This window comes from Populus nigra, chromosome 17 (assembly GCF_951802175.1).
Source record: "Populus nigra chromosome 17, ddPopNigr1.1, whole genome shotgun sequence".
In the NCBI taxonomy this organism is placed as follows: domain Eukaryota; kingdom Viridiplantae; phylum Streptophyta; class Magnoliopsida; order Malpighiales; family Salicaceae; genus Populus; species Populus nigra.
The window spans coordinates 13,717,029-13,730,265 of NC_084868.1; the positions used below are offsets into that span (position 1 = coordinate 13,717,029).

At 27.9% G+C, this 13,237-nt stretch overlaps 1 protein-coding gene and 1 long non-coding RNA gene across 4 annotated transcripts in view; one reads left to right on the forward strand and one right to left on the reverse strand.

The window, feature by feature from the left end:
- Positions 1-6,960: 6,960 nt before the first annotated feature.
- LOC133676649 (uncharacterized) lies at positions 6,961-7,508 on the reverse strand. 2 transcript variants are annotated; one of them, XR_009835642.1, is made up of 2 exons: positions 7,354-7,508; positions 6,961-7,257 (listed from the first exon to the last, which is right to left on the reverse strand). It is a non-coding gene; the product is annotated as an uncharacterized LOC133676649 (long non-coding RNA). The 2 variants fall into 2 exon arrangements; XR_009835643.1 differs by having other exon boundaries at positions 6,961-7,261.
- A 3,644-nt stretch (positions 7,509-11,152) lies between these two features.
- Positions 11,153-13,237, forward strand: part of LOC133677197 (probable LRR receptor-like serine/threonine-protein kinase At1g53430) — a 55,513-nt gene continuing 53,428 nt past the window's right edge. For both annotated transcript variants that reach the window (XM_062099081.1, XM_062099080.1), the window contains exon 1: positions 11,153-11,195. The gene's annotated coding sequence lies outside the window, so the exon portion shown is untranslated. The remainder of the gene's footprint in view (positions 11,196-13,237) is intronic.

Below are 13,237 nucleotides of genomic sequence, written 5' to 3' on the forward strand. Positions count from 1 at the left end.
GGTAATTTCGTGAATTGAATAAGGAATTGATCATTAGATTTTACAAAAATGTATAGATTTTATTGATCAAAAGAAGCCAATATATATATATATATATATATATATATAAGGAATTGGCTAAAAAAAATGGAACGAGTTAAAAAGAACGCTACAAACTCAATAGATTTATCATTAGGTCTGCTAATTTATTTCCTTATTCCCTTATAGAGAAATCGCTTATCAGAATGACGCCAATTACCCCAATTTGAAAAGCTCATTTAGAGGTGCCCCTTGTGGGCAGGTAGTTTGATGCCGGGGGATATTTAGAAAAAAAGTATCTGTTTTTTTAGTTATTTTTATTTCTATTTAGTTTTAAAAGTTATTTTTTATGATATTTTTATTTTTTTTACTTGATCTAGGCTTGAGACTAGTAGCACCAGTACAGCACTCACACTAATTATAGCAGTAACCAGTACAGAAAGTCAGTCAGTGCTATGTTATTTCAGTGTTACAGGTACTAAAACGTTTTCTCAAGATATCTTCCAAACTGTTAGGGTTCTTGCTCTAGATCTTCTTTCTCCGTTGCGAAAGGAGTTGGTTCCGTAGTTTTAGAATTCAGCTGATCCCAAGTACTCCATCTCCATCATCGCATATTTTTATATACAAAGTAAAGAAGAAAAAGGCATTACCAGAAGAATGGTGTAAAATAAGTAAATTTATCCCCACTCTCCCACAAGGCCCAGAGCCTATTATTCTAAATCTAAAGCAGCCTAGCCAAGGCAGGCTTTCAAGCAGGCAGGACAGATGCCGATTCTGCCTCTGTCAACTTCTTGTTTCTAGCAGGATTTTCTCCATCAACATCCAATGTTTGTCTTACCAAGATCCGGCGAAGCCGGTGAAGAGCTTAGGTATAGAAAGGGACAAAACAAAGTTGGTTAGCTTGAATTTCAGGAGAATACTAGAAAAGAAAATATTAAGCAATAAGATTTTGAATTGAGAGTTTTTGTATATTAACCATATTTAGTAGAATTTTATTTTGCTTATACTTGTTGTTAATGTTGTCTTGTTTCCATTTACATCATAATTATGCTCTCTAGCGATTATTTTGGACTTCGAGCATTTATTTTTCTATATTTATGTTTTTGTTTTTGCTATGATGATTTATCTTAAAATTAGAGATTAATTTTATTCTTCAAGTATGTTAATTTTGTAGTTATGAGATTTTTAGGTCAACATGTTGAAATTATATTTATTATCAATTTCACAACTAATTTTAGTGGATTTGTCTAAACATCTCCTGCTAAATGATAAATTGAGAATCGTAGAATATGTTTAAAGATAAGATGAATCAAATTAAAGATACAAGGACAAATTAGAAAAACATTATAGGGACAAATTTAGCTATCAACCATATATTTTTTAAAAAATATATCTTATCCCAGTATGAATTGATTATCTTTGATACGTAAATTGTAAATAAATCTTACAATGAAAATTTTCGTCCTGATTTTTCTATCAATTTTATTTTTTTTTTCTCTCAATTTTATCTTCAAACTTTTTTACTAGTCACGATTAGGTTATATTTGGATCAGTTAAGTTGATTAAGTCACGTTAGAAAAACTCTCACACTGTTTAAGTTTAAATCCATGTTAGACAAGGAGTTATGTCGAGAGGTTTTAAAATTGATTTACTGGGCTGGATTTAATAATAATATCAAATAATTCTCTACAATCTAAGTATTTTTTTGTTAACTTCAAAATAAATTTTGATATAGCCCATAGTGTAGCATCTACATGTAAACTAGTTAAAACTAAAATTATTTCTCCAATCCATTCAACCAAAAAAGAGTCAAATAAATTGTTACAATTTTTTTTTTTGTCATAGTTAAGTATTTCAAGCAAAATGTTTTTGGCATGTGAAGTTAGAGAAGTTTTATGTAGCTGTAATTAGTAGTATTTAATAAGTTACAGCTTGAATTATTAATTAATATACCTTCCCTTATAGAGAAATTGCTAATCAGAATTTGAAAAGCTCATTTAGGGGTGCCCGCCGTGGGTAAGTAGTTTTTCTCTCAATCCTCAAACCACGCGTGTTTTGCTTTATATAATTACATGCTGAACATATGAGAACGTGAAATAACAAGATCCTATAGCTTAGAATGTACTTCATTTGTATTAATAATATATAATTATCAATAAGTCTTGCGCAAAATTATTAAAAAATAATATAAATTATATTATAATATTGATAATTAAATGATAATAAGATTGAATATCACCATTACCATTCTAATTAAAAAAATTAAATATAAAATAGATTAGGCTTGTGTAAGTTTCAAACTTATACAATATACTTAGAATGGGGTTTTGGTGAACAATTTTTTTTTCATTTTAGTTATTAAATTTCTTTACCTTTCAATTGAATCTAAGTGTTGCCTAATTTATTAGATTTAGTTTAAAATTGTGGTAAAAAATCAAAATTAAAAAAGAAAAAAACAAAGTGCTTTTAGTTCTCTTGATTGTACTTTCTCTTGTAATCCAGTCTATATAGTTTTTGAAAATTTAATTTTTATCTAAAAATTTATTTTGTTTTTAATTTTAAACAATATTTATATTTGGATTTTTTTTAGTAATAAAAGAACTAAAATCTTTTTATTTGAATAATATTTTAAATTAAAATTTGAATACTCATATCAGGCATTTTTTTAATCATTCATCAGCAAAACTAAAAAGTAATACGGCATATCAGCAATATTTTTATTACATAATAGAATGTATATTTAAAGCAATTTTCTATTATTTTTTATTGGACGTTGCTTTAAATATGCATCTGTATTAATATCGACTTAAGTTTTTTTACACATTAATTTGAAATCATTGATTAGTTTTTATTATTACTTTTTTAATTAAAAAATTATTTTAGGAGAAACCACTATTGCAAAAACACTTTTGCTGTGTTATTTTTTTTTTAAGAAAAAAAAACAATCTCTTTATGCTACTTTCCAAAATTGTTTTTCCATGTCGGTGCTCCAGACAATAAATTCGCACTGCGTCAAAATCAAATCCCCCTGTAAATACCACACCACAGTAAATCACTCTCCCTCATCCGCTCTCCACAATCCCTCGAACCCCTGAAACAGGCAAAACTGTTACCGTGAAACGACACGCACTCACCCTCTCGCTCCTCTCCACGGCCATAACCGTCGTGGTAATCGATGCGGTGGTCCCCGGCCGATGGACCCCAAGAAGAGACCTGGGGAACGTGGTTCCCGGCGTATGGACCCCAATAACATGTCCAAATTTCGTTTTTTAGGTTGTTAATCCTTATCCAGAAGAAATAATTACATTGATTTGGCTCTTTAAAAAGAGTGATTGTTTTCATTTAGTATATTAATTTGGCTCTTTAGAAAAGTGATCCTTTTCCTTTAATTTCTTATAGCAGTAGTTGTTCTAGATAGAAAGATTAAACAAATTGATGAAATAGAAAACAACTCTGAAAATTAAATACATAACAAAAAAATTAGTATTTTTTAAAAGTGACCCCTGAACAAAATAAAAAAGATGAGATTTTATTTATTTTTTTAGTTTTTAGTTTTTTATCTGGTCACGTCATTTTATTTCCTTTCAATTGCATTTTACCAGGTTTTTTTCGGGTCACCCGAGTTCCGGGCTGACCTTGCGGGTCAATCGGTTTACTCCACGTCAATTGCAAGTCTAAATTTTAAATGAAACAGGCTCAACCAAGGCCTCGGGTCACCCGAAAAAATTTTAAACAAATATTTGATGTTTTATCATTTTATATAAAAAAATTAAGAAACAATCTATGTGGATATAGGCTATACATGTTGTAAACAATTGAGTTTAAAAGATTATTTCAAAAGGTTTTTTATCCCACATTGAAAATAAACTATTTATTCTTCTAAGTTGAAGTATTTAAACCAAAAATTTTTTTTATCCCACATTGGTAAAATATAACATTTTTACTTGTGAACATAGAATATATATACTAAAGAGTTTCAAATCTCACATTAAAAAAATAAAATATTCTTCTAATATTTATATAATGAACTTTAAAATGAATTAATAACTAACTGAATATATATATATATATATATATATATATATATATATATATATATATATATATATATATATATATATATAAAAGGATATCTGAGTAGGAGAAAAAACATATTTGAAAGAAAAAAAGGGTCTCTACTGGATTTTTGTCGGGTCACCCAAGTTTCGGGTTGACTTGGCGGGTCGACTAATTTATTCTGGGTCAATTGGAGGCCCAAATTTTGAATGAAACAGACCTGACCAATGCTAATGGGTCCTAATGGAGGACAACCCAGCATTATCGAGTTTGGCAGCGTATCCTAAAAATATTACCCAAAATAATATTATATTATAATATTTATGAATTGTTTTGTAATAGAATTTATTGTTAAAAAATTCTTTGATATAATACAAATATATAAAATATATGATGTGAATAAAAAATTTATTTAGAGCTCCATCAACTTTAATATGATAATATTAAAATTATAATTTTGCTGAATGCTTTTATTTTAAAGAGTTCATTGCGATTATATATGAAACATGTATTAAAAATATGCACATATAAAATTTTTGTGCCACTATTTAACTATTTTTTGAATATTAATAATTTTTTAAAAAAATATATAAATCATTTAGTCTAATTTAAAACAATAAAAAATAACACACTACCATTACCAAGATTTGTTTTTAAAAAATAATATTACTAAATAAATTCCCCTTTTATATCCATTAAAGATAACATAATCCTTCAATAGGTGGAACAACTTTGCTCTTTATTTTTTTGTTATTTCTTTATTTTTTTTTATTGAAATAGATTATGCATATAATACTTTCGCCATCATTGTTAATGTGCAAGTATTTTTGAAATGTAAAAACAAAAATATTTTAATAAAAAAATTCAACATAACCTCAAATAAAAAAAATTTATCATCACCCAACTTTTATATAATATAAAAAAATTTTCACTAATTTATTTTTTCTTTACTATTACATAAGAGAGAAAAGGAAAAAAAATATTCAAGAGAAAAAACAATAAAAATATTAATTTGAAATAAAACAAAATATAAAAAATTATTTTTTAAAAAGTATTTTTGAAACGCAAAAACTAATATATTTTAATAAACAAATTCAACCCAATCTCAAATAAAAAAAATTATTATCGTTTAATTTTTATATAATATAAAAAAAGCTTTCATAAAATTTAAAGAGGGGCTTGTAACCCGAAACATTTCAGAGACGGAATAAGTTGCACGTGTTTAAGTTTTATAGCTTGTAAACCATTGTTGCTGATGGGTTGAAGTTTCCTGCTTAGATTTTTAACAAACAACATGCTTAATGGGCTTCCTACCAGGGCCAATAACTCGATGCCACATGTCTATCCTACAGCGTATAAGACACTAGATTAACATCCAATTAATGCAAGCTTATCTGCAACTGTCTACGTAATTTCTTTTTAATTACTCCACTGCCTAGGTCGGAAATAGGATATAATTATACGTTCTTTTGTCAGTGAAATAGTATAAAACTATTCTTGGGAATTTATCAAACAATTTAACCTTTTGGACACTCTTCAATAGATAAGGTATGGCGATTTAGGGATACAAATTATCATGATTTAGTGTGTTCTTCAGCTTTTTTCTTAGTTCATTACATCCCTTGATTAAGCATACAACAAACCATAGTTAATTTATAACACGGTTTATAATCTTGTGGCACCTACTGTAATTTGTGAGCTTTTATATTGTTGAAAAAATTATTATTGCATTGCTAATTAATAAAATGTTTTCCTTTCCATCTTAAAAACCGTGTTCCTTGCTGATTTATAATCTTGTGGCACCTACTGTAATTTTAATTAATAAAATTTAATTAGCAATGCAATAAATTATTATTATTGCATTGCTAATTAAATTTAGATAAATAAATTATTAATATAAAATATTATTTTATAATATATCAAGGTTTAATAAAAAAAGAGTAAATTTTAATAATTGATTTCACAATAATGGTTATTTCTGCTGGCAATTCCACTAAATGACTTTTGTATCATTTTATTTTCTAATTTATTTCTTACATTTGCCGAAGTAATCTTTATTTTATTTTTTATTATTGCTATTGGTGTTAGATTGTATATACAATACATTCTTTTATATAATTTTTAAAGTTTTCACTTATTGTATATCAATTAGAAATAAATTATTTCCTAGAGTTATTTTATTTAGTTTGGAATCAATGTGGAGGGAATTTTTTTTTATTAAATTGAATAACTTCTAAAATGAGAAATCACATTTCTTTCATATTTCATATTGTAAAATAATATAAATCATATATTGAGATCTAATCTAACAGTTTAAGTTTTTAGATTAATATGGTATCAGAGTATCATCGATCTAAATATCACGAGTTCGAATCTCATTATCTTTGTTCTCTTAAGATCAAAATTAATAATATCACAAGGTTGTATGAGCATGTGAAAGTATCAGATCCAAAAGGTTTTTACTTAAAAGAATGTGTTAGAGAATAATGTAAATCATATTTTAGAACCTTATATAGTGAATAGTTTAAACCTTTAAGTTAAGATAGTTCTTTAAAAGTTTATCTTCATTGATTTTATAGATTCATTATAGTTTTTCATTTTATTGATCTTCATTATCAAAAATTATATATGAATTGGTTTCATTATGCATGTATGAAAGCTTGGTCAGTTATATGTATATATGTATGCAGGTATGTATGAAAGATTAGTCACTTAATTAATTTTTAAAGATTTTTTAAATTACGATGTTATACAAACATATTCGAAAATATGTATATTAAAAAAACTCATGTTTAATTAATAAAATATTATTAGAATCTTGTTTTAATTACAAATTATATTTTCTCAATGTGAATTAAAATTGATAAAATTCATAATAATTTAAAATAAAATAAAAACGAAGATAAATTTTAATATAAATTAAAGTGAATAAACTTACACATTATCAATTATTAAAAAAATATGAAAATTATTCAAATCTTCTGATTGAAGCAGCACACTACCTGATAATTGTCTCCATCCTTTGCCGGATCTGATTTTTCCAACCTGATGCTGCCGTCCCCAAAAGTCTTTGTGATTGATTGAAACACACCTGCTCTATCCTTATCATGTGCAATGTCTTCTTCTTCGCATCACCATAGGTGTCCAGTCATCGGCCAAATCAATTGAGTCTTGCTCAGCATCCTATCTTAACATGATATGTTTGATTTTTGAGTTGCAAAACAATAAAAACAATCCAGTGAGGACTATGGTGGGACAGTAGGAGCAGCAGGAACTTACAAAGAAATTTGAATTTATAATCTTGTGGCACCTACTGTAATCTGTGAGCTTTTATATTGTTGAAAAAATTATTCTGAATACAAAATGGCTGAGCTCTTACTACAAGCGCAGAAGGCTCTATTAATTTTTCTCTGCTTGTCAATGCAAGAGATCGATATAATGGAAACAAAAGATGCTGAATTACATGAACAAAGACTTGACCATAAATCTTAAAGATGCATTATTACTTGTCAATGTTCCCTTTCTGATTGGACCCAAGACATGTAGGGTAAGCTGTCAGCTTTTGGCCTTCATACGTACTGATGCTGTAGCATTTTTAAATGCAAAAGATAAACAAAAGATGCTGAGCAAAGACTTGACCACAAATCTTAAATATTTCCAAGGTTCAATCATAGAAGGCATTACCTTTATTACTTCCCACGGTTCACACGCCGTGGGTCCAATCATTGATGCTGAACACGAACGAAGATAAACAAAAGACTTGACCATAAATTTTAAAAATGCATTTTTACTTTTCCATGGGTTCAATCATATACATTATTATTTTTCTGACAACGTCACAAAATCAATTCATTTCATGATTTATCAAATCATTTTACAGAGCCGTTTGCTGGGCATTGGAAAGACAGAAAAGACCTTTATTACTTCTCAGGGTTCACATATTGGACCCAAGAAATGTAGAGCTAGCTATCAACTTTATTACTTAACTATAGTAAACTGTTTTGATATTTGTTATAAATTATATTTTTATTTATTATTTTATTTAAGGTTCGAGAAAAATCACTTTTGATGAGGAGATTCTTATCTCATTAAATTTAAAATTATCTATTTTAAAGCCTAAAAAATAAATTTGTATAAGGTTTAACAAAAATCCTCTCATCAGTAAAAAAATTCTTATCTTATCATGTTAAAACCTAACTATCTTAACATGAAAGAAAATAAAAAAAGGCTTTTATTTGAAAATTTGATCAAAACCTAGTGAATAGTCGTAAACTTATTGTGATACCCATTAAATGAATTTTTTTTGTATTTCTTAAAGTATGATGAAGGTGCAATTTTTATTTTTCATATATAAACATGCATGTAAATTTTAGAATCTAGCCATATGTATGAAAACAAAAAAATATTTTTGTATTTTTAAAATGAGGGATTTTTTTTTTAAATTAGAGATAGTATATCCATGTTTGTTAATTTTATAAACCTCACAGTGATACAAGTATGTATTATAATTATCAAGACAAGCTCTCTTTTCTAGATTTTTTTTTCTTTTCGCAGCATATGACTCTTTGTATTCCATCTTTGATTTAGAAATGTTATGGATTGATGGTAGAAATCTTAGTAAAATTATGTGAAAACTCTACTATTTAAATGGGCTTTATTGGAATTAAGATTGGTTTGTGTCAAAATAGGATTTATGAACCATAATTTACTTAATTTAGTCCTTTAAAATTAAACCTATTTAAGATGTGAACTTATTTTGGATATGCTTTTTCTTTTTTGGTTTATATGCCTGAGTTTGGACAAATCGGGTATATATATACAGGGTCAGTTACATAAATTAAATAAGATAAAAGGTTTTGTATGCTGATACCCATTCATTATTGTTTGTAGTTTTCATAAACTAAGATTGGAGCACAATATTCCTTAAACAAATATCTACGGTAATTTTAATTGCTATATTTAAAGCAAATCTTAGAAAAGCAAGCTGTGTCCTGTGATTTTCTCTCATATTTTGTGAGAAGCAAACCAAGTGTACCTGGGAGTGGTGATTTTATTTAATGGTTGTGATTAATGTTATCAAAATTATGAGTTAACTCGTAAAATTATATGTATCTAACATGTAAAATAGGATTAAAAACTCAAAAACCAATAAAATCGGTCAAACTTGATCAAACTTGGTAAAATCGATAAATTCAGATAGATTTTATGAGTTTGAAAGAAATATAAAATTATGCAATATAATAATCTATATTTTAGTATTTTCATTGTTCTAAATTTATATCATGCAAAACTTGTGCAATCTAATAATCAAAGGCTTTATTTTAACTATAATTATTATAATTTTTTTAATAATATAAGTTATATGTGAATTTTATTTTTTTAAAATGAAAATACTTATTCATTTTTATAGTTTTTTATGTGAACTATGAACATATCAATTAGTATATTTTTCTGTTTTAGTTAATAAATATATAAAATAAAAATTATAAATTAATATACTTGTTTTTTAAAGTAATTAATGTTAAATGATGCAGCAAAATTTAAAGGCATCACCTTTATTAATTCCCACGGTTCACATGCCGTGGGTCCAATCATTGATGCTGAACACGAACAAAGATAAAAAAAAAAAGACTAGACCATAAATTTTAAAAAAGCATTCTTACTTTTCCATGGGTTCAATCATATACATTATTATTTTTCTGACAACGTCTCACAAAATCAATTCATTTCATGATGTGTCAAATAATTTAGCAGAGCGTTAGCTGGGCGTAGAAAAGTTTTTAATATAAAATTCTCATTTAAATTATAAGTTAACTCATAAAATTATATATATCTAATATATAAAATAAAATTTAAAATTTAAAAAACTAATAAAATCAATCAAATTTGATAAAATCAGTAAATTCAGATGAATTTTACGAGTTTAAAAAAAATATAAAATTATGCAATATAATAATCTATATCTTAACATTTTTATTATTTTAAATTTATATCTTGCAAAATTTATGCAATTTGATAATCAAGGTTTTATTTAATTTTGACTATAATTATATTATTGACTGATGAGAGCTCTGTAGATAAAAAAAAATTAATTAAAAAAAATTAAAATTATATATTTATAGATTCAATTAAATTTTATTTAAGATCGGATTGAATAAAGTTAGCTTTGTGTAGGTGATATACAGAAGATAGATGAAGTAAAACCACCATCTATTTAGGCACTTGAGTGTAATAAAGGACTATTACTAAAATTAAGGACTGTGTAGATAGAGTGTGTGTGGAAGAAAAATAGGGCGTTGTGCCGTGGCTCGTTTGTTTTTGTTTGTGTTTATTGGTTTAGTTGGGATATTTGAGTGGAGGAGAGCTTGTGTATAAGTGTGTTAATGTAGAGAGGGTGAGGCCTTTTTTTCTTCGTGAGAGAAAGAGAAATGAAAGGGAGGGGTCTGTCGTGGTGACAGTGGCAGCTTGAAGATGATGAGTTGGTCTTGTTATTTTTATTTAAAAGTGTTTGCACTGGACGGTGTGTGGGGTCATGGTTTTTTACTCTCTTTTTTTTGTTTTTTAAGATAGAATGTTTGGTAATTTTTTTTTTATGCTAATCCTCTCTAACTAATTTCTCCCTTGTTTTTTAGTGTAACCCCTATTTATACTAGTAAAAAAAAAAAATTGTTTTTAGGTGATAATCTATTCCACACGCTTTTATATAGGAGTGAATAAAAAAATTAAAAGAATTGATTAAATTGATTAAATTGAGAAAATTGATTAAATTAAAAAACCAAACTGAACCGAACCCAAACCGGAAAAAATCAGAAAAAAAAATCAAGCCAAATCAGAAAAAACCGAGCCAAAACCGAACTAAACCGAAAAAACCAAGCCAAACCTGTTTGAATAGGTTTTTGTTCTAAAAACCAAACCGAATTGAAATCAATCGGTTTGAATCAGTTTTGATTTTCATTTTTAATTCAGTTTAATTATTTTTTTTTAATAAAAATCAAACTTAACTGAAAATTATCACCTCAACTTTCATAATCTTCTTGTTTTTGTTTTTTTTACCGTCCTACCGATGAAGTCAAATGCAATTGCACTTATGAGAACAACACAGTTTGTCACGTCACCAGCGTGTAAGTTCCTCATCAACTCCATCCAATTCTCTTTTATTTTTGTAAGGGAATGCGTCCTCTCTAAAACTCACTGGTTTCTATGGTGACGCCATTTTTGGGAGGTAGAGATCTCTCAAACCGCGAATTAGACGGACAAATCCAAGCTGAAGGATGATGATAATTCGAAGCAATTATGCTGACCTCAACTAATGGATAACAATCAACTTTATGGAAGCATCCCTGACGTCACCATGGGGAGCTTGCCTTCACTCTACTCTCTGTAAGTGATCCAGTACCATGGTTATTTACTACTACTGCTGTTTATTTTGTTGCAGTCATTTGTCCAAAAATATTCTTTATTTTAAATATACTACAATATTTAAAACAAAATTAAGATTTTCTATGTAACTCGATTCAAGAATCCCTATAATTGATACATTTAGCTTCTGCCTCGGATATTCGGTCTTTTGGTGTATATATATATATATATATATATATATATATATATATCCTTTGGGGATGCAATTATTGAGTCCCAGATGCATACTCGAAATTTTGGTGTGCATAGCTACTTGAGTTGTCAGCGTGCATAGTCAGAATATATATATTTACAAATCTAACATTTTGTTTTCCTAAAATCACATCTTTTAAATTATATTCCATTAAATAATTGGCCCCTACTGGTAGGCCTAGATATTCCATTAAATTATATTCTATTAAATAATTTTGTTTTCCTAAAATCACATCATTTTTGGTTTTATCCAGCGCTGGTTTCCATGTCGTAAGGAGTCTTGAATTGGGCCCTACTGGTAGGCCTGGATATTTCATAGGTAGGGATCCCGGCTTGACATCTAAGAACAGCAGCCATTCCTTTACTGAATTCCACATCAGCTAGGGGTCATCTGTGAAGTAAACTTTCTGACAGGAGCACAAATCAAACCACCTAAGGATTCTTTTAATATCCGACAAGCTGTCCCCATGCCCACAGCTAAACGATATCGCGTCATTTAGCTTACCTAAGCATACTGATGTCTTGCAAATAGTTCACCTCTATTGAAAAGGACATCTCAGTGATATGTCATTTAGCTTCCTGGCAATTAAGGAAATTCAAATTAGTTTTTCAGAGATTATTATCAAGGGTATTATATGATAAAAAAAATAAAAATTACTATATACTTCCTACTTTAATGTAAATTGCTATGTTACTTGTTTTAAAAATTAAAAACATTTGTTATGCTAAGAGATTGTCTAAAGTGATATGTTTTTATCTTAAAACTAAACTAAGAGAGTGGTTTGAAAATGGCCTAATCCCCAATGTGATAATATAGATTGAAATGAATATGAAAAATAGGTCTCCATAGGATTTATCCCAAATTCACTTACTGTATCAAGAAAAAATATCTTAAAACAAGTAAACAATCATTCACACACATTCAAAACTGGACATAGAAAATTCAAATGATGAATAAATATTTATAAAAAATAATTATAATTAAAAAAATAATATTAATGTTTTAAAATATTTACATTTATAATTAAAAACAATATTGTTGTGATTTTCCTGGTTAGATAATGGTTGAATAGTATTTTGGAAGGGTATTACTGAGGGAATTCCCAAGCTCGCAAATCCAGATTATAGCACAATATAAAAATGAAATTTTATATATAGAAAATTGTTAAGTGTGGACACAAGCTGGTGATGGTGGCAGCCATGTCAAACATGGCTGCAAAGTTAGGCATGGTAGGTTGCCTACCATTGAAAATGGTGGCTACCATATTTGACTAAAGGAAAGTGTCTTGATTATAAATAGAGCTGCTGAGATGTGAGACGTAGTAGAGAGAACAGATTGAGAACAAGAGAGAAACACAGAGAGAGAGCTAGGGAGAGTTGAGTTGAGTTGAGAAGAATTTTCTCCTCCTCCTTGTTTTGTTGTTTGTATTGTTTCTAAGCTTGATTAATACAAACCAGTAGCTCCGTGGAGTAGGCAAGTTGCCGAACCACGTAAATTTGTGTGTGTTTGATTGCTTGAATGACCCAACAACTGGTATCAGAGCTTGTTCTT